Source organism: Caloenas nicobarica, chromosome Z (assembly GCF_036013445.1).
Source record: "Caloenas nicobarica isolate bCalNic1 chromosome Z, bCalNic1.hap1, whole genome shotgun sequence".
Taxonomy (NCBI): domain Eukaryota; kingdom Metazoa; phylum Chordata; class Aves; order Columbiformes; family Columbidae; genus Caloenas; species Caloenas nicobarica.
The window spans coordinates 90,333,289-90,355,997 of record NC_088284.1 but is presented as its reverse complement, the minus strand read 5'-3'; the positions used below and the strand labels follow the sequence as shown (position 1 = coordinate 90,355,997).

At 36.1% G+C, this 22,709-nt stretch overlaps 1 protein-coding gene across 1 annotated transcript in view; it reads right to left on the bottom strand.

The window, feature by feature from the left end:
- DPYD (dihydropyrimidine dehydrogenase) overlaps positions 1 to 22,709 on the bottom strand; it is a 348,521-nt gene that overhangs the window by 306,558 nt on the left and 19,254 nt on the right. The window lies entirely within an intron of this gene.

Genomic DNA, 22,709 nt, shown 5'->3' with positions numbered 1-22,709 from the left:
TGAAGAGGAGAGGGAGCAAATATTGATCACACCCACTGCTTTCCAAACAGAGCTGCAGTCATCCAAAACCGCATGTTGGATCCACTCAGAGAAAAGAGAACAGGGTGTCTGAAATACCAAAAATAAGCATAGCTACAGGTGTACAGATGCCACTTCTTCATGGGTCTGAATATCAGCTCACACACTACACTTGCAGATTGGCTGAAACGACAGTATTTATAGGAAAAGCTACCAATGTGAATGAAATTGTGAGCATGAGAATACTCTGACGAATATGTCTGGGAAATGATGAAACTTTGGTAGACCTTGACCAGGCTGAGCTTTACATCCTTAAGCAGGAAATCCATAGCAAAAATTGAGCTCATTCTGTTATCTGTGCTACCAAATATATTAATATCTATAAACATCTTGCACAGGGCAGTATGTTTTGGCCCATAATACTTCACATAACAAGCAATTAAACTCCCAGGTGTTTTGTTTTGAGCAGCAACTAAAGTAAAAAAAAGTCAAAACACAAGCAATGAAAAAAAAAATTGATTTGGTGGCTTACTGCCAAGTGATTTTCTGTGGGTATAAGTTTTAACTCTATGATTCAATAATTATATAGTACTCTATATGTTATCGCTGTTGGCGGATCTATAGTGCTGTATGATACTAAACTAAATATCACCTTTGAGAAGTTCAGGAGGAAAAATAAGTACAGAGATGTGATCAGGGACACGGCCATCATAAGTCAAACTACCATCGCATGTCAAAAAGCCACAAAAGACTAAATACTGCTTCCTAAAGGATTCTAGCATAAATACTTTGAGGTTTTTAAATGAACCAAAAAGCAAGAGAGTGAGGAAGAGATTTTATATATCAATAGACGGCTTATTTTTCATATGAGATATTAACTAAAACTACATGACAACTAGTTGAAAAGGGAGATGTAGACAGATATCTGTGGCATCACACACAGAATATTGGTGGAACATCTAATAAGAAATGAGAAAGATGAATTATGAACGTATGAAGATGAGGGAAAAACATTAACAAACAAATTGAAAAGCTTTTTCTCCCATAACCACAAGAATACTACTTTTTTCCCACTGCACTTTATTCTTGTTAATAAAATAAACTGCAAGCTTTGGGAGCAAGGACTATGTGCTCATAATTCTCTATTTTCAGTTATGGTAAGTAATAATATTAATAATATCATGACATAAACTTTATCATATTATAAAAGTCTGAGGAAAGTCAGCAACTACCGAGTCCAAAGTACTCCTCTTCTTTGACATCAGTTGAAGTAGCAAGCTAGCTCACATAACTCAAGAAAATAAATAATCACTCTGGTTTTAAATAAAGCCTACAATCCTGGCAGAAGTGAAGATGTGCTTTTAAAAACACATCTCTAAAAATTCATCAGCTTAGCTTTCTTATATATGTTTTTGTCTTGGAGGGAAAAGCCCTTGTTTCTTGACTTAGTCATTTGGAAAACAATTTGTGATTTGGCCTCTTGGGTCAAATGCAAAACTTTGCAGAAGTAGCTCAGAAACCAAAAGCAGTCTATTGCCTGGTGTCACCACTGAGGATCTCCCTAAATCACTAAAGCATTGCTGCCTTTTCTCTGACATGACAGGCCTAAAATCACAGTTCTGAGAAGACCAGAACTCAAATTTGCCCATTCTGCAATACAGTACTGCTAGAAGTGACCGCACTTCCATCAAAATCAACCTTAAGTCTTCCATCCAGTCAAACTGGAGTGGGATCACACTAAGCCATTTCCTGCTACTTTAACTCTATTCTGAAATACTTCACATAAGACTTTCAAAAATCTTAGTATTACACATAATGTCTTACACACATTTTGAGATAGTTGAGAAATAAAATCTTTTGATCTGACAACAGCGTAAGACCTATTCTAAGGCAGCCGCATCACTCAAATTGAGTAGATCTCTTATCCTAGTTGATATACTGCCAAATCAAAAGCCTTCCTTAAAATACCGTTGCTCTCCCATGAAAGAAGTTTTTAAGTAAGTAGGATTGACGAATTCTTGGAACTCATTGCTTCCACATGGTTTTAGAGAATTTTCTTAGAAAGCCTGAGGTTTTTTCCAAACATTTGTGAAAGCAAATCTCACATTTTTACTGTCAAATATTCTCTGTGTATTAAACATAAGTAACGTACAGCAATTGAAAGATGGAACAGCTCTCACCTCTTTGATTTGTATTTATAATTGCCGCTAATGCAAAAACTAATTCATTTTTCTGTTTTCTCCTATATGATCCACAAAAAATGTTCCTACAGAACATATTGTGTCTTAATTTTCTAATGTTTATGTAGCCAAATTTTAAAATGTGCATATTAAATGTATTTTACCTAGATTTCTGAGTGCTTAAAATGAGATAAGCTGGTGCAAGTTCTGAAGGATGTAGTAGCTCCCTTTGATACTTCAATTAGTTACCTTTAAGGAGACAGGCTCCTACAACAGATTGCCAAAACTGTTGGGGACCTATAGAATCTACTGTAACTCCCACACATGCCACAAGGCTGACCACATCAGCTAGCTCTTTCAAAAATGTTGGTCATAAGTAGAAGTGATGTCCTTTAATGAAGTTGTAATAAAAAAGCTGATTTCTTCAGGGGACTGTATAAAAACGTAGAATGCTTATTTCCATATTGATTTCCTTATTAATATAAAAAATATTAACACCAATAATCACTTGTTATTCTGGAAATGTGAATTATTTCATCAGCGTAAAACTTTAGAAATAACTAACTTGTGTTTTATAAACCTAAAGCAACATTATAATAGTAATCTAAACTGTAATATATTGCTGCAAGGATAATTATTAAGGGAAAACACAGCTGACATTTTCTGATTTATGCACACAATCAGAGATGGAGTCCAAGGACTGTGACATAATTATCTTCATGCTAACAATTTTTGTAAATCTCTTGACAGAATTTTAGCTAATTTTAAAATGCCTTCTGAAGATTAGCACTTAAAACTGTTGGGGAAAATAGCACAATTTATTAGCAAGGGTATAATTGTAAACCTTCCAAATACTCATTGTGAATATCATTTAGACAGTAACTCCTGCTTTAGCAGCTGGTATATAAGACTCCAGTTTATGGAATCTTGAAACAACAGAGAGAGTAGAATCTAATTAAACAGGATTACATGCCAAAGAAAAATTATTAAAAACAGACTAATAGACAATTGTTATGAGTTTGGAATAGCACATCTACTACTTTTGATGCGAACTTATATAATACTGTGCTTTATTCCAATGAAATCCAAATATTCTTAGCAGACTTCTTTCCTGATTTAGAACAGATTATCTTTCTACACTGAAACAATACAAAAACCTAATGGTTCCATTGGTCCTCTATCGCAGACTTAAGCACCCATCCACTATAGGATAAAATGGCTTACAAATATTGCATTTATTCTAATATTGGTGCTACGATTCATTGAAGTTATTCAGTAGCCGACAGTTGTATTCCATACAGGAAGCCCCCTCAAACTACCTTTATATTGAGCAACTAAACAAAACCAATGGCATTTGCCAATGGGTTTTATCTAAGAGCATTCTTAAAAACTAAACAAGTAAAATGATTGTTTAATCCTAACTGTAAGATATTATGATTTATGCAACACCTACCTACTAAATTCCTCCTTCCTACTTGCTGTGATTAATTCTCAAGGTGTTCTTATTCCAAACAGGGGCAGAAGCAACTTAAAACTGATACCTGACCAGCTGTTCACAAAGAAAAAACTGGTATTTTTAAAATAAGTATATATTCCTAATATCTGCAGAAAGTATATTGAGGCCTCAGGTATTTACATAACATTTGACAGTATGTCATTCATAATACATGAACATTTGTTATAGCAATTTTTTCATTATGTGATACAGCCATATCGGCCAGACAGGCTCCTTGAAAAATATAGATATTAATCCATCAAAACCAGCAGACTTCCAACAGAAAACCAGCTCTGTCAGTAATAAAATAAAAATCCATAGAAAAAATATGACATAGAATTGTGGGTGGCTATAATCAATTCCTAATTAGCATAACCATGCTAATTTTTCTCAGGTTTTTTTAAGAGGAATATGATTTTTAAAGCACTAGAAATAGTGCACATGCAAACTCAAACACAATTATCACATTTCCTCCACTAACAGGAATATATTGCTAAAACAGGACTGATACCAGGAAACTCCAATGCATGAGATATTTTCTGAAACTGCAAGTGTGTTTTTTGTTATTCATTACCAGAAATACCGTCAATGTAACTGGGAATACTGAAGTGGAAGCAGACAATTTCGGATTTTTTTACGTTTTCCCATTTTAAAATATGATGCACTTAATCCTTAAAGACAGGTAATTATATAAAAGCTAATTACTTGTTGAACATACATAACACTTTAGTTTGAAATTTTATCGAGATCTTCCAATCTGAGATGGCATTCTGCTAACTTCCTTTTCATGCAGTTTCATGCACAAATTTCAAGTAGCAAATTTATAACAGCCTCTCAGTGTTCACATAGGGGTATGGTATCTTGCTTGTATTCAACCTGCTGTTGTCAGAGCAGATGCAGACACCACGTGTTTTGGCAATGGATAACACATCAGATAGCAGTGATACAGGGAAGATGAGAAAAGACATTCTGAAAGGACCAAGCATGCAACACAAAGAATAGTGGACCAAAGAACTCAAAAGAAAATAATAAAAAGCTACAAAAGATATGCAAGACAGCGGAGGCACAGCTGGAAATAACGAAGGAGCAGAGAATGCGGGTGGTGCCACTAGACAGGACATTTTATAACACTCCTCCCCTTGTGACTCAGCTTTGAAAGACAGAGAAAACTTTGAGAACATAAAGGAAGGAAAACTTTTGCCTCTCCCACTTTTTTCCTTCTCTTCCTAGAACAAATTTTGAACTTCATCAGTAGATGAAGAGGAGGAATTAGCAAAAAGCTACCGGTCCCTCTGCATCTGAAAGGGACAGTTTCAAGGCTGCTTTCCTGTATGGAACTGGACTCTGTAGCAGGGAACAATATACATCCTCTCTTAGAATTTAACAAGCTTCGTCCAGATACTTTTTATTTTTTAATGCAGCTGCGGTCCTGCCTTCATCCTATTGGAGAGCCCGAGCACTACGTGAGAGCCTTCACAGAAGTTAAAGGTCCTTTCTGGATGGTTGAATCCTCTGAATCTTTGATATGCATAGCATAAATTTACAATTTACGATTTAATTCTTTAAGGTCTTGAAGTCCAAGTAAAGACAGACAGGCTCTACAAAGAATTTCTAAATATAGTATTTTCACTTGACAGTGAAAATACATCTAAACAAAGATTGGTAAGAAAAAAAATATCCCACATGCTATACTTCCTCCCCTCACAGTACCTTCCCATACCTCAACCTACCTCATTTTCCCTTGAGACTCTTTACTCTGCTTAGGCAAATATTCTCCTGACTCATGGAGATTAAATAAAATGAGAGTGTGTGGGTAAAGACCAGACTCATATTGAGAATTAACATTTACAGAGCTCATAACCTTGAAAAAAAAAAGCAAGAATCTTTAAAATGCAGGTAGAACTGTACTCCTAAAGAACAGATTATGTTCTTGACCTTCAACAAAGAGCATAAGAAAAAGCATATACCCAAAAGCCCCTGCTTTTTTAGAAGCCAAATGACCAAAAATTTAAGGAACTAAGCCCACATATTTGAGAGTACCAGCTTACAGGTTCCCTCTTATTTTTCATGCATTGGTAAAGAATTTTTAAATAGAAGAGCTTTTCAAAAATTAAAGTTACAATAAAATGCTTAAATGCTATCTTGAAACAACACAGACCAGCCCTATGTAGAGGAAAAAAAGCAAAGTACATGCAGCAGCTGTGCTTCCTCAGCCCAAGATGCCATCTCTCGTCTCTTACAAGACACACTTTATTCTCCAACAATAGTATTTTTCAGAAGGGCCACAACAAAACATCATCTTTCAAGGTTCACCATGCACTGCATCTTCCTTATAGCTGCCTCATTATCTAAAAAAAAAAAATAATAATACAACAGGACACAATTTTCCCAACCAATTCTGCAGAAGCTAATCTGCCTAAGCTGTTTCTCATGATTTTGCATAAGCTTCTTTCCCAAATAACTTTGAGGACTGACTAGGCAAGTGTTCTGGTTTTGGCTGGGACAGAGTTAATTTTTGTTCACAGTAGCTGGCGTAGGGCTGGTTTGGATTTGTGCTGGAGACAGGGATGTTTCAGTTACCGCTGAGTGGTGCTTACACACAGCCCAGGCCTTTTCTGCCTCTCACACCATCCCAGCGGCGAGCAGGCTGGGGATGCACAAGGAGCTGGGAGGGGACACAGCTGGGACAGCTGACCCCAGCTGACCAAAGGGCTATTCCATAACGTATGACGTCATGCTCAGTATATAAAGCTGAAGGAAGAAGAACAAAGCTGGGACGTTTAGAGTGATGGTGTTTGTCTTCCAAGGTAACCTCTACACAGGATGGAGCCCAGCTTTCCTGGAGATGGCTGAACACCTGCCAGCCCCATGGGAAGTAGTGAATTAATCCCTTGTTTTGCTTTGCTCACATGCATGGTTTTTGCTTTACCTATTAACCTGTCTTTATCTCAATCCATGAGTTTTCTCACTTCTACCCTTCCAATTCTCTCCCCCATCTCACTGGGTATGGGGAGTGAGCGAGCTGCTGCATGGTGCTTAGTTGCCAGCTGGGGTTAAGCCACAACAGCAGGGTCCTGCCAAGGTCCTTCTAATCTTCCAGATCATGTCTTTCTATTGACAGTTATAGAAACACATGCACCAGCTAAACCACATTCCATGTACTACTTAGTAAATTGTGTATTCCAAATTTTCACCAACCACTGAAAGACTTACATAAAACAGTCATTAAGTCCCTTGGAAAGAGCCTGAAAAGAAGGTAAATACAAGGCCAAGAGCCGAAGACCTGGTGACAATATCAAGGGACTAGACTCTTATACGGAAAATACTGTAGGATCTATGACTTCGGGGCTCCAAGCAGCCTAACATTTCTGTCCTGCAGGAAGGGAGAGAAAAATGCCATCCTCTGCTTAGCTCAGTTGAAGAAAACAGTTGAAGTGACAGCTCAGAATGAACAATACATCAGTGCTGGAACTAACCATATTTCTTGCCATAACCATATGTGGCTATATGTCACTATGCTCACTGGCCAAGTCCTCATAAAGGAGCATCTTTCCTCCAAACTTTCTTTGCAAAAAGCTGAAACAATTCCGCAAAAAATACTATTAAGATCCCATCCTCTGACTCGGTGAATTACCAAGAAAAGAGTATATGCGCTTCTATTCTGGTTTACCATGTTATCTGAAAAGCAGTATCACAACATAAAAGATGACTTAGATAGCAATGAAACAAATTTCCTCATGTGACAGTTCAGGGTACTTACCACAGACAAAGCCAAATATGAAATTGAGACTAGATTTCCCCAGAGGAATAACTGGAAATATTAAGTTTGCTTGAGAACCATATCCCTGAGTCAAAGGAATGAGAATTAGGAAAAAGACTGCAGCCAGTAGAGCACAACCCTTGTATTAAGACCCTCATGGCATTGTGTTATATGCTGGCATTTTGTATCAGATTCTCCATCACTATCATTCCTCACAAAAAACTGAAGAATAATTTGACTTAAGACAATCTGAAGCTCATTCATTAACTATGAAGACCATATGCAAGCACCGACAAAACGTTACCTCAGCTCTTATGTTTTAAACGACGTGTTGACTCTGAAGGAACTGTAGATGATAGCAGGACATGTCAGTTGACAAGTCATGGAATCATATTAATAAAATAGTTTGAGTTGGAAGGGACCTTCAAAGGTCACCTAGTCCACCCACCTGCAAGGAGAAGGGACATCACATATCTCTGAAGAAAAAAAAAAACAAAACAAAACACGCACACACCGCAACACACCACACACACACACACAAAACCAGCAACAACAACAACAAAACCTAGGTTGTAATTTCTCCTTTATTTCCATTTTCTTTGAGATTCAAAAGACATGTCCTTTTACTGAGATGTTCAGGAAAGTCAAGTATTTAAATACATTTTATATTAATTGCCATCTAAACTAGCTAAATCAGAGGAAAACTTTTTTTTTCCCTCAAAATACCATAAAGAAAAATACTGAAAAGACTACTATACTCATAGGCATTTTTTACTATGCTCATCACTGACTGGTATCTAAAACCTTCTTGTAAAACTAGAGACAAGACAGTGACCTCAGACCATAATATATACAAAGTCAGAAGAAACAAATGGAAGGGGGGTGGGGGGGAGAGAAACTGGAAAGCACAAAGAACCACTAAATTGGTTCACTGTGAGCCACAACACAGTCAACACAGTTACATATCTTTAAATATCATGCATCAAGCCAAGTTAGTCAAAATGAAAGCTTACACTCATTGCTAAGGAGGGGAAAGTCAAGTCTCGAGGTGGGGGTGAACACAAAGTAGGACAGTACAAACACTGTTGCTGTAAAATATTTTTCCCTCTCAAAAGAAATTCAGAAAATCAGAGGCACGGGGCTATTACAATTGTTGCAGATCCTATGAAGTTATCACCATCTGTTGTGTCATCTATTTACAGACACAGACATAACCAAAACTGAGGGAAAACTGCTCAAATAAGTTGTAATTTTCTTTGAATAAGATACCATGCATGTTTAATAAGCTTGAGAATCTCTCAATACAAATTTAAGGGAATAAACTGTATCAGTCTCTCTTCTGTAAGAAATGACATGAACGAGAACTTTCCTATATACAGAAATGAACAAGGTTTATGTGTAGCTACATTTGTCAGCAGGGCATTCAAAATTTTTTTTTCCACGGTGAACATTAGAAAGAGCATTAGGAGAATGCTGCTGTAATGCTGTTTATTCACATGCAGCTTGAAAACAACATCCAGGATATATATAGCCTCAGGTCTCAGTTCCATTTACCGTCTTAGAGAGAAGAGCATCTAACAACCCAATACCTCAGTATGGCACCAGACACTCTTCTATAATATTACAGTTCTGTGTTCCATTTACTGTCTTCTCTGTAAGGTTTTTACTCCTTGGGAAGCTTTCATGTCTCCACCCAAGTAGCTTTCTTCTCCCAAAACCTTCTGGCCTGCCTTCAGACAGCTCAGACTGCTGTATTCCCCTTCCTGTCAGTCTCTTAAAAATTGCAGTGTCCAGCCTGAGGTGAGCAATACAAGCATGCCCTAAAGCACTACATCAGCACCTTCCCAGAAATTCCCAAGCAAGCAGGGACATGGAGCCAAGAGTCACCAGAACAGAAGCGTGATTCAAGGCTCCTTGGTACGAGTTAGGCTTAGCACTCTTTAAGGAGTCTGGTTCAGGTCTCACAAACAGCGCTCCTCAAGACATTTGGGCTAGGTAACACAGATCCTGAGCTAATAAATTGAGTCTCTCAGCACGACTGGGTCTGTCACAGCATTTTCCTCACATGCCTATGCTACTCTTAAGTCTAGAAGTGGCTTCAGCTACTGCAAGCGAAGGGCTTTTGGTTTCCAGGACATTGCAAAGGACAGACCTGGCACTGCTTAATGCGTTTAACTTGGAGACTATGAAAAACCCGTTCCCTCCCTGCAGAGCTTAACCTAGTACCCTTAGTATAATCATCTGCATTGTACAATAAAACACAATAACCTAGTTTTGAAAATGCTATTTTCAAACATACACACTGAATATTTTCTAAATAACACTGAAACTCTTACTTTATTTTTTCCTCTCTTGAAAACATATTGGACTTATTAATCAGTCCCCAGCTCCTGAGTGTCACTACTACTATTGTATAAGTGCAAACAGAGCAATAGGAAAGAGCAGGGTGGCTGCAAAGCAAAAAGAAACAAAAATCATTATTCTTTTAACATGATTACCAAATTTCTCCTTTTTCTTCTCAAAGCCATTTTTATCTCCGATTTTTAATTCTTATTCTTATGCAGCAGTTTCCCTGTTTCCCTTGTGTATAAACTGTTTGAGCTTTCCATTTTTAATTTTTCTTCAATAGTGCCCTATGTTTTTTTTTCTCCATTACTTGAGGTTTTTTCCTCTCCTGTTCTGTTTCTCCACACTTGTTTATTTTTTTCCCCTAGTCCTTACTAATTATTTCATGTCTCTTGGTCTGTTTCATTATGTGTCACGGCTTTTCCTTTTTTATTTTTTTATATTGCATTCCTCTGTTCCACTCCTGCAGCTCTCTGATTTCTATGTGCTTGCTTAACTATTACCCAAATGGCCCCAAGCAGGACACACTCAAACTAGAGGAATAAATAAATTAAAAGAAAAATACTATCTGTGGCCATGCCATGTTGCCTAGCAACGCCCTGTACCTCTCCACAGCTTTTCTAGAGCTCTGGTGGCAACAGAGCTTTTCAGACTTATTGCTACAAATATATGCAAGATCCTTCTCACATTGTTTGTCCATTCACTAGCAAATAAATGCAGAGGAAAATGTAAATGAGAAAGAACAACTCCAGAAAAAGAACCAACAACAGGACTACTCTTCCAGCACAAGAAATGGCCCCGTACTCTGAGGTGCGCTGCCCCCATCTCAGGTACTCCCATTTGCATAAAACACGCGTAGCTTATATGTTATTATGGTTCACTAATGCTACTACTGTTACAACCTTTGAGAAATAAAATGTAAATAATATTTCTTATGAAATCAAAACTTGTGTTAAATTCACCCAACTCTTAAATAGTTACTGTGTATGCAGTACTGGCAGAGATTCATTGACTTCTTACACTCTCGCAAAGTTGCTTCTGAAAGCTTTACACTAAAGAAAATATAGTAGGTAGCCTCCAGTTTGTACGGGATAAGAAAAATGGTCCAAGCATTGTCAAAAACGCAGTTTGTTCCTAAAGTTTATGGAGCCAAGCTTAAAAGATTTTCAATATCTATGATTTCTAATGACTTCAAATGTTACAGAATAGAAAGTGAAGCTTCCCTCCCACCCTCTCTTTTATTTTAAAACAAAAGTTTGCTGGGCTTGATCTTCAAAAGTTAGAAACAAATGCTCATTAAGTCCATACTTTGCAAAGTATTGATGAACCAGCATTAACTAAACTGAGTATCATGAGTTCACATACTAAACCAGTTTCCTTGACAATCCTCTTTTATTCCACAGCAATGAATGGCTCCTTCCAACAGCCAATGACAATGTCTGAAAAATAAATGTCTTTTTAATTTGGGGATGTAAATAATGCTTATCCAAGGCACTAAAACTCTAAGGATATTATGAGTCCTGGAATGGGAGTCAAGAAATAGAAATGCTAAAGCAAAAGATAACTACATAAATTGGGTTAAGGACCACCCTGTGATGAAGCTCTACAGAATGGAGGAAATGTTCAGGTAACATGTATCTTTCTGAAGGGCAAATAAATGTTATTACCTAAGAACTTTTTATATAGCTAAATCAGCCTCAAAGCAATTTGATGTCCTCATAGCAGAGTATCCGTAGCAAGTGAAAAGAAAATACATCAGAGCACATACCTTAAAAAGACATTTAACAGCATCAGTCTACATCTGTCAGGTACAAATTATACGTAGTAAAGAGAAACTGCAAATGATCCACATAGGTAAACAAAGGACAGAAACTAATATTTAGACAATCCCAGTTTATTAGCCTCATTCCCACACTAAAGTTTTTAGAAATTAAAGGCCAAAGTAGGGTACACAGAGTTGGTTGGAGAACACAGCAGAACTCCTAGGTGATATAGGCCACCATAAAACAAACATAGGCTTCGCAAAGTCAAGCACTTAAATTCAAAAATGCTTTAAAAACGTTTGCTGTTTCAAAACTGGATGTGGCCCTTTCATGCATATGCAACAAAACAGCAGTTTTAATGATATGATCATATGCTATTTTACACAGAAGCACTGCCTGACTCAGGATACAGAATGGACTGCTCACCTAATCAATAGCCTTTCAACATTTATGCTTAGTGTGTAGCCTTATTTACTGCACACTATTCAAAACCTTATTTGGAGGCAGGACTATTTTTCGCTATGAACATTTCAATGACATGCATAACTACAGCATCTGAAGTGATTTAAAAGCAATTATTCTACATACTATGAATATCCGCTTTTAACAGCCAGCAATCGGCACAGAAAGTCTATAAAATAACTGAGTGTGCTGTATCAGTCACTTATGGTCCAAAATGTTAAAGTATATAGGAGACTGGAAGTGACAACTTGGATGATGAGAGTTACTCTGTTGCTTTGACGTTCAGATTTTCTCATCCAGTTGATGGAACCATCACCCTCTGATCAGCTGGTATTTCTAAAACATCCTCTCTCTTAATTCCAACCATTAAGCTCCCAGTCATTCTTCTCTCCTCAGCCCTTGGCTGTACAGTCTCCTAATTGCACTTTTAAATTTATTCTTATCTTTTTTTTTTTATTCTAAATTCCGGTGTCAGTTCTTTATGATGTTCTAGTTCCTTCTGTATTGACAGTGCCTGTCGACTTTCTTGTAACACACTCCTAATATTTATGTCAAGCTCATTAATGAAAATATTAAATGGTATGAATCTGAAGACTGATCCTTCAACAAGCTCTACTCAAAGCTCAGAAGCTCTTTTTTGAGCACTACTCACTCTCATTTCCTTTCTAGCCAGTCCCTTATCCATGTTACTATTTTAATCTAAATAGATGATACATCATTATTAATTAGCCAAAAAAAACCCTTGTCAGTGTGTCATGATCTATCCCTAACAATATAGCCCAATATATCTTATTCCATTGTATATTTACCTTAGTTTGTTTAATAAATCTACGCTTCAAAACTTGTTTTCAATGTTTTGCATGCTGCTGATATGAGACTAACAATTATAGCTGCCCATCAATTCTCCATCTTTTAACATACAGAAACTACATCGGCTATTCTTTAATCAAGTACTATAACATACAGCTTGCTTTACTCTTAGGCCTGTATTTTCACATATCAATTTTTCTGTGATACTTTCACAGACATTTTTCTGTTCCTTTGACTTCAGAGCTGAAACCTTTCAAGTTTTCCTTCTGGCCTTTCTGGGGTAATTTCCATTTCTGCACTTGTCTGCCCACTAGCCACCTCTTGTTTTACTCCCATTTTACTGAAACTAGGACAACGATTTACAAAGATTTTAGACAATACCTAGGATGTTTAATCCTATCTTCACACTGGCTTTACTTGTTCTTTTGTTTCTTTTAATTTAGATAGCTGAATAACCTTTTACTATTTGTTTTATATAGCTGAAAAACCTTTTACTATTTGTTTTAATTTCTTTTGCCAGGTGTGAATCAACTTGACTTTTGAAAATTCTCACTTTTCCCTCTGTACTTCTGGCTTTGCCAATCAATCCCATTTTTCTCAATTCCCTGTGGGTTATCCCCACACTCCTAATATTCTTTTTGAAGTTGTTTTCCAGTTCAGTCTGAAACTATTCTTTACAAGTTGGGATGCAAATTCCAAATACCTTTTGTATATTTGAATTAGTAATAATCTCCTCAAAATTCATGTATTTGAGCTGTTCAGTTTAGAGATCTAAATAGTTTTCTTAACTTCTGGGTTTGTCTTATAAAATACTAAAATAAATTTGGGTAATTCTTCTATAGAACTTACACTAAATAAACTCAAAAAAAAAAAAAAGCTTGATGAACATCGTATTCTGTGATTACCTATTCTTCAACTTCCCCCATTTGCTACATTTAACACTCAAGTGTATTCTGCTTGATACCTGAATTAGTAAGAGTTGATACTATTTACAATTTTATGTTAGCGTTTCTGATTTAATAACTGTTACAAAGTTTGTCAGTTTTCACATCAAAGAATACCTGCACCCTACCGTTATTGGGATCTGTGGTTTTCCAGGCTGTATATAGAAAGTCAAATCGTCTTACAATGACTTACATCTCTAACAGCATTACAATCAGTTCCAAGTATAGAAAGTTGTGAGGGTAACCGAATGAGGACGGTGAACTTCAGAAAATACAATTTCAATAAACCCAGAGATCAGGTTGGTATGTTTCCTGAAAGATAAACTGATCAGTGAAGGAAAGCAGGAGAGAGAGCAAACCTTGATAGAAATGCATGAAGGGAAACTATTCCTGAGCAAAGAAGGAGGAGGAGAAAAAGGAAATTAAAAAAAAAAAAAAAAAAAAGCAAGCACTTAAAAGACCTTCATGATAATATCATGTCTCCCCCATGGACTGGAAATCAAAATCATAAAAGTAGGGAAAGTATGACACATACCTAAGTATATCAATTTCTACATTTAGATGAACAGCACAAACCCTATAGGAGTAAAATCATAAAGCTAAGGCACCAAGAAAATTTCAATTAGTAAGGAAGATTTAAAAAATAATAATAAAAAGGTTCTATATACATGAGAACTAAGAAGAAAATGAAGAGAAATACAGGTTATGTACAGGAAAGGAGAGCAAATAACAAATGATGCAGAGTGAACTGAATTATTCACAGCCTTCCCTGCTCTCTTCATGAAGATGGCATGGTTTAGCCATAACTATCACTAAAAGTATTATATTTAGCAAGAAGACAGGATTGCAGGCTTGAGTATGGAGAGAAGATGCTTTTGATTTTTTTTTTTTTTTTAATCAGGCAGATGCTGTTCACGTATCACTGAGGCATCAAGGAACTAGCTGAAGCATTTCATGGACCACTATCAATTGTTCCCGAAGACTCTGAGGTCTTGGGTTTCCAAGAGGCCAAAAGAGACAAACATAATGTTTCACTTTACAAAAAATGGAGCGAAAATAGCAATTATAGCCCCTGCAGAGAAAATTGAGTACATTTATTAAAAATAATACTGTGATATTAAAAAAGCCAACATGGGCATGTAAAGACAAAGTTAAATCAATCTTATTTTCTGTCCTTAAGAGGATGAATGGTCTCATGAATAAGTCATAGATGTGACAAATTTTTAGTAAACTTTTTTTATAAGTATTCTACACCACATTTTCATAAGACAAACAAAATTGTAGTCTAGATAAAACAAATACCCAGGGAGCACACAACTTACCAAAATACAACCCTTATCTTGTTTTCTATCACTGAAAAAGGATCTCAATTAAGATGCGTCCTAAGAAGTCTCCATCACCATATGCCTTTAGAAATGGATTATACAAATATCTGTCAAGAAATGTCTAGCTGTATTTTTGCTGAGTGATTGTTCCAGATATTTGCTGAAAAAATAGGACTGATTGGAGATCAAAGTGACTGCAGAAAGTGTGCACATGTAGCCTTCTGAAGACAGCTGGAACAGGCACACAGACAAAAAGACTAAGAGGGAATATGCTTCAACATGGCAACACCACAGCTCCAGAGACCGGACCACCCGCCGGTTGCCATTTCATCAATATGAAGCCCACATACTATAAGGAAGATTCTCGTACCAAGGAGTACATGGCATCTTTGCAGGCTCAAGGATCCCACAAACATTTCTGATATCAATACTGGATGGGATACTATGTTTATTTTCAACACTATATTCAAACAACATATCAGTTTATAAAACAACAAAGAAATTGTTATGAAAGTCTTAAATCATTCCTGAGATGTACCACCAAAAATTTAAGAGTTCCTGAAACCAGGACACTACTATAAGCAAAAAATACTGAATATCGTAAGCAAAGGAGTAGTGAGTGATGAGGCAGTTAACTGCTTTCCACCTGAGGACTGTACCTTGTGATAAAAATGAAACAGAAACTGGTCAAGGTAAGGTTTTCAAAGCTTCTGGACAGTTCTGTTGTACCAACATACTTTTTCATGCTTGTTACACATCCTTGCTTCAAAGCATGAGGATGCTACTGTTTTTTTAAAATATAATACTATCGGGATTGGTTAAAAGAACAAAACCAAGACTTTCTGTCAGACCTGTTCATTCCTACTTAAATCAAGTGATTTTTTGCTACCCATCTATGACTGATCTTTTAATTTGCATTACCAAAAAAAAAAAAAAAAAAGATGGACTGTACCCAGAAAATTTTGGTCCAAATATATAGCAAAGTTGCAGACAGGCTACATGCAGCATCTTGTAATGAGCACTTCGGTGCAACTTAATATTGTACGGTGCTACCAGCTCTGCTTAATATACATCATTCAGTAAGCTACACTACTTCCTTCACACTAAAATTGGTCTTTCAGCAACTTTTGCTTCTAGCAAGCAGATGTCTTCCAGGACTTACACAATATAAATAGACCTGAAGCAAGTAATTACTAAAAGGTTAACAATGGCCAAGATTTCTCCAAGAAACCAAGTTCAAGTACTTGCAATTTCTCAACCTAAAGCTCATGATTGTTTTTAATTTTATAGATTTCTAAACAGAACAGAGATGGGGCTTTCACTGTAACAAGAAGAAAGTCTAGGAGCAGAAAAGAAAGAGCGCAAGAGCAGTATAGGTTTCAGTTTATGCAATGGTTTACAAAAGAAAGGAAAAGTGAGAGTAGAGGAAATGAAAAAAGAAGAGCTAGTCTTCTTGTTATTTATTCTGTTTTCCAACACATCAGCACAAGAAGGTACCTTTATCTCCATCCAATAACCATGGGAAAGTGCACATATAGAAGTCCACATCTAAAAGAACATAAGGCTAAGCAGAAGATGAAAGTTAACAGTGAAGATTGTTTCTGGTCCTATATCTACTCTCTGATCTGCTCAGCTTTAATGAAGGGGAAGGAGTTGATCAGGCTTACCTAGCATTTGCAGCAGACAAACATTTTTCATTTTGTCATGTATGTATGTGTAAAACCAAACAATTTGCAACTTGGATACACTTCAGTTTTTAAATGGTTAAGATTAGAAACACACCTGGAACTAAAATCTTTGGTAAGTGCTGCTCTATTAGAAGGGGGATCATCCAACATCGAATCTGAAGAACACCAAACCTGAAGAACTCTGAACAGAGGAAGTTAAGAGGTCAGAGATGGTTTTGCACAGCATTCCAAGGGAGCCATAAGGTAAGACGGAACTCTTTGCAGAGGACTGAAAAAGGGTTTGGTATTAACATGCCATCAGCTAGTATTTACAATATGATACACAGAAAACGTGCATAAAAGTACTAATTTGTAGTACTCAAGTGAGTTAGGAGCTATTGAGGTATTCTAATACTAATACCTTAAGACATTAAAACTAAAATAAAACAGAAAACTCAAGGAATATAATATGCATTTCTTAGAGCACATATAAGTGATATCATATATAAACACGTAAACCACTTTATTTCAGTAAAATGGTTATAAATGCCAGCATATTATATCGATACGAGAAAATGCAGAGTAATTAGTTAATCTAAAAAATGCATGAGCAGGAATTTGACTGCTAAATGATTAAACTGGTACATTTTAAAATGTGTATTAATATTTAATTATTGACACTGTGAGAAAAGAGAAAGTCTCTTGATGTTACTTCTCCGCTCTTTCTGATGCTCAGTAACCCATGTATTATTCATATGAATAGTTTGTGCATATACAGTCAATCACTAGTTAAATGAAAGAATCATTCTCAAATTCCCTAATCACCTCAAAAGATCCTAATGCAGTATATTCCACATTTGGGAATCAGAGCGTTTTATTTAAGATATCAGTCTGGCCATGATGGATACAGTGCAGACTAAGCAGACATTAGTTGAAAGAATCAGATGTCAAAGTGCTCCCTCTAATGTCCCTTAATCATCACACCAATTAGTGGCTGAATAGTGATGTGATTAAAAAGACTGCTGCTATCCTATACCTATTCAGACTAGTAGAATTCTACATATGTTCTACCAATTAATGTTTGAATAGAGCAGCGATTAGAGAGACATCTGCCATTGTATATTCATTCAGAAAAGAGCTAAACTTGCATATTCATATGCAATGAAGACAAAAATAAATATTTGCAAAGGTAAACTATACATTTAGATTGTAAAGATAATTGAGTTGATTTTCTTTAATGAGTGTTCTCTATTTTACAATATTTGGGATCATTTTTTTATTTATAAATATATAATCTTTCATCAATACATGTCTAGAAATGGCCAAATTATTCACTGAAAAAGCATTTATTCACCAAGGTTCCTGATTTCAGGCCTTGGGTGAACTGGGTTTCAAATCTGCAATTTGCACTATTTTTGCTTTGTGAACTGCTAACTTGATTATTCTGTAACTGTGATACATGATTGGGCACAAAAATCACATGACATTTTTCCACCTCACCAGAAGGCAATATTTAGAGTAACAAACTGATTACAGCTGAGAAAGCGTTATCTCATTTACAGATTTTTCTGTGCAAGCTTGGACATTTGTACACTAAGTGGTCTCCCAAATCTTTTTTAAATAAGAATTCCTTTTACCGATGTTCATACACAGCACTGACAGCCATAGAAGTATCATCAAAGTAAAAAGCTGTTTGGAGTTTTACTAAACTCTTACTATTACTGTTTGAAGGGAGCAACCTTGTCCTCTGAATACGAAGTGCAACGTGATCTGTTACATCTTGCAATGAACTGCAGTCTTCACTCTCCACCGTTAGCACAGAGCAACGTTGCACAGAAAGACAAGAATTTGGTTCTCTCTAACGGCTGAAGAGAACTATAGGACAGTTAAAGACTCTTGCCCAAAAGCGATGGCCTCGCAAAAATCCAAATAAGCTTAAAAATTATTTCGTTCAAGGAAGAGAAGCTCCTGTCAGACAACGCTGATCAGGCTTTGCAAACGTAAGGACAAAGAACGATGCTACTACTGCCACAAAATCAATACTGTTACAGGCTATGGCAATTAACTACAAACCAATTTAAACCTCATTTCCTTTTCACCTTTCTTGTCTCATTGAAATACTTCCAACTCTTCCATCTGGAGCAATTACTACTATTATTTCTAAATGCAGAAACTAAAGGAAGTCTGAATACATAGGTGGGTTTATATAATCTTATGTATCCTTATCAGATACATCCAAGGTTTCACTAAAAAAAAAAAAAAAAAAAAACTAAAAAACCAAAACACACTGGACTACCACATGCCACTGAATTCTACAGTGACAAGTAAATTTATAAAAATTGTGAAGGTGAATTTCATTAAAACAACAAACCCGCACATATACAAGGTAAAAGAACTTATCACACAATGCTTAGAAGTCCTATTTGTAAAAGCAAGGAGTTCAAATGTGCTGGCTATAACGCAAATGTGTACAATGCATGGTCATCTAATTCATTATTTAAATGTTAGCAAGCATAAAATACATATAGAAATGGAATTATGGAAAATTGGAAACCATAAATAAAATAAAAAATTGGATGTCTAAACAATCCTGAACTACCTAGGAAAACCCTGAATCCAAAGCAAGTCCTCACAGCATCCACAGTTCATTTCTTTGCTTTAGTTTTACCTGCAAATTGATGACCTAAAGTGATCTAAATTTTGCATCCTTCTCTATGATTTACTATCAGTATAGCCATCTCAAAGATCTTCTACTTTTAATTTCTTCTGACCAACAGAAACCTTTGTTTCCCCAGGCAGACTAGTGGCATCTGTTTATAACACCTTTCAGAATGACTCAGAAACCAGAGTGTTAACGCTTAGGTTTTGCACTGTTACCAATGGTGACTCAGAAATAAAGTTTACCTACTCTGATCTAAATCTCTGAGTTAAAATTTCTGAAGGAAAGCTGACTGATCTTGCACCTACAGCTATAAATCACTTTTATAGTAAAATGTGGTTGCTAACACAGTAAATAAACAATAGGACTCATTGAAAGCATAACTGATCCTTCCTTTAGGACAATGCTTTAACAATGTTAAGGAAAGATATTGACTCTCCACTTCAGAACTCATTTAATGGGCAACCCAAAAGTGTCTCAGAGCAGGCAAAGAGTTAAAATTTCACTTGTGTAATTATTCTGAGGAAATATATAAGTCTGCCATCTGGAAGTGTATTACACATTACAAAGTCACTGTGTGCATGCCTCAGCAGATGCAGCTTTTGTTCAGAGTTTTGAGGGCTGTTAATTTAATTAGTTTTGTATTTTCATACTCCCACCTTCCCTCCAACAGTAATTCTGCAAAGGAAGAATCAGTACAGCTTTAAAAGAATTGAAAGCTAAAAGCCAAATTCAGATTTTAAGGAAATGTCAACAAGTATACTTCCTATGGGCTTCAAATAGAGCTTGATCTGCTCATTAGCAGGCCTAAACATTACTGCCAATGGCTTTTTAGACTGTAACAGAAAATTGTGCTCAATGTATCCTTTCCTGTATTAGCTTTCTTATTTTAAGAAGGCTAGGAAATGATTCTATCATTTTGTTTTCTTTGTTTATGAAAACCACTCAACAACAATGATCTGGAGAATGTAAGAACTCTATCATTTTTTCCCAATGTCTTTTATGTAATGGGGTGCCAGACAGAGGTTTCAGTTTGATTTTTTAGTTTTGTAGGGCTTTTTTTGCCAGAGTAGTAAGCTATGTGGTAAATCTTGCACAGTAAAAGTAAGCTATGTATTTCTGAGTAAAGAAGTGTTTGACAGTTCTAAAAACTAGGACCACTACTGGCCTAAAAATAGGGACTACCTAAAAGTAAGCTATGTATTTCTGAGTAAAGAAGTGTTTGACAGTTCTAAAAACTAGGACCACTACTGGCCTAAAAATAGGGACTACCCCTTTTCAGTTTCTTCAAGCATTTTACATTTCTTATAATGACGTATAAACTAAATGATGTGACATTTCTACCAAATAATTCATAATATACAACATAAGAATGATCTGTGTTGAAGGTGTGCGCATGTACAGCTATACCCATCTGCTTATCTCTAACCTTTAACCCTGTAGGTTGTAACATATGAGCAGATCTCTGCCAGCGCAGGGTCCCAGTAACTGCACAAATCTCCACGCAGTAATGCAGAACTATAAAATCAAGTTATTTATTAGACTGTAACCCTATGCCAAAACATCATCAGGTAATACTTCACAACCTTCAGAATTTCTTTCAAATGAAAATCCAGACAAGGCATATAAGCTAGAGATAAACCAGAAATCACTGCTGTTTGCACAGCCCAGGAAAGCTCAGGCCTTAGGGATCCAAGAACATTTGGGATACCATGAAGAACACACACACAGCTAAGAGCAGGAACACGGGAAGAGAGACAATTTCTAGAAAGCTATGCACTTTCAAAATTAACAGGAAAACTTTCAAATATCCAACATTTTATGAACAAACTGAAGGTAAAACTCAAACAAGGCTGATATGGGGGAAAGTTCAGAGATAACCAACAGTGATCTTAAAGCATAGAAGCTTTAAAAATGTGTGTTAACACACTCATTAGGAAGATATATACATGTATGCTATAGCTTGAAGTTTAACTAACTAGGATAGCTTACACTGGAACAGCTAATCAGGTTACTACACAGATACCTCACTGCCCTGCTGCATGGATACCTGAGCTTCCTAACAAACAGATTCTGAAAACAGAGGAGTTTACAGCCCAGTATTGATTTATTGATTACAGGTCACCTGAAAATATAACAATGTAAACTGCAGCTGTCCAGGCACAGGAACACATAGTTGTGAGCAATAACTGCATCAGACATCCCAAAATAATCATCCCTGTTATTTTCCAGTTATTATAACATTATCCAAGCCAATAAATAAAGAAAACAGGAATATTAGCTTTAGTAAGACAGAGATTCTTATAATCAATGCTATAAAACAGGAAACTATACTAGAGCATGGTTCAAATGCGAACTGTACCCTGCGTTGCTTCTCCCAGTAAATATTTGTTAGTCATACTGGATTTCAGAATTTTGAGAAAATGAGGAACTCTGTGAGTTTCTTGGTTTGGTTTGTGTTTTGCCGTTTGTTTGGTTTTTTTAATAATAAACAAATGACAATTATCAAACCTAAATTTTCCTACTTAGTGACAGATGTTTTGATAACAGTATGAAGAGACACCATAACATTGTACCCATAAGGGTACTAGTTTGCAGATTAATAAGTAGCACTCTACCTAAAAGATTTCTGAATTTAGAGGATTATCTAAGAGAATCTGTAGGAAGACAGTAAAAACACTACAAACCTTCTAATCAGATAAAAGATCAAAGAGACAAAGTCTGATAGGATTAGTCAAATATCACACTGAGACTAGGAACCTAAATACCTAGAGAGAAAATTATGATATCTAATGGCAGAAATACTGACGAATACAAGCAGTTTATAATGACAAAATATTTGTTCTAAAACCACCTATTTCCTGAAAAATGCAATGTACAAAATTTAAAATCTAGAGCCATGTTTTAATATAAGCGTTATGTATTTGTTTATAGGTAACATATACACATTTGGTCATGTGTATATAGTACATATATAGGTAGCCCTATATATATAAATATAATGTAAGTGTGTATATATATATATATATAAGTGTGTATATATATATATATATCATATATATATATGTAAGTATTTAAAATAAGTACATACGATGGATTTCCCTATTTCCGTACTCACATAAAATTATTTTTTGAAGTCTCAGGATAGTGAAGTGCTGTTCTACCCTGTATTACTCTTGGGAAACAGAAGGCAAAGAGGCAGTGGGCAGCAGCCCAGCAGGGCACAGCAGCGGCTGCCGGTGCTGCTGCCCAGGGAGCGAGCAGCTCCACGGGGCTCAGG